Below are 553 nucleotides of genomic sequence, written 5' to 3'. Positions count from 1 at the left end.
TGTGTCTACAATTTTCATATATAGTTTTTGGCATAGAATTAAAAATGGCCAGGATAAGTAGGAGAAAAGAACATGTGACCTAAACCCAGTTGAAACAGCAGATAATGGAACTAGAATAACAAGTTAACCAGATAAAAGACCTTTCAGATATTCATTAAAAATGCCTATGTTCAAGTAAATAGAAGACAAAATTAAGAATTTTAGTGGCAAACTGAAAATTATAAAAAATCAGGTCTTATTTCATGTACTGAAGTTCTGTATGTAGGCACTTAAACATTAGGAATATTGTCACCTCATAAATGGATTCATTAATTATAATGAAATGTTCCTATATGTCTCTAGTTATACTCTGTTTCTTGAAGTCTACTTTGGCATTAATGTACCCAGTCAAGCTTTCTTATGCTTAATTTTATACAGTATATTATTTTCTATACTATTACTTTCAACCTATCTCTTGAATTCAAATTAATTCATATGTAAGTAGCATATAGTAAATAGGACTTGTCTTTTTTTCTAGTCTGAAAAACTCTCCATTCGAATTGGAATGATTAGG

The sequence above is a fragment of the Bison bison genome, unplaced genomic scaffold (assembly GCF_000754665.1).
Source record: "Bison bison bison isolate TAMUID 2011002044 unplaced genomic scaffold, Bison_UMD1.0 scf7180017861099, whole genome shotgun sequence".
NCBI classification, from domain to species: domain Eukaryota; kingdom Metazoa; phylum Chordata; class Mammalia; order Artiodactyla; family Bovidae; genus Bison; species Bison bison.
This window is presented reverse-complemented; position numbering follows the sequence as displayed.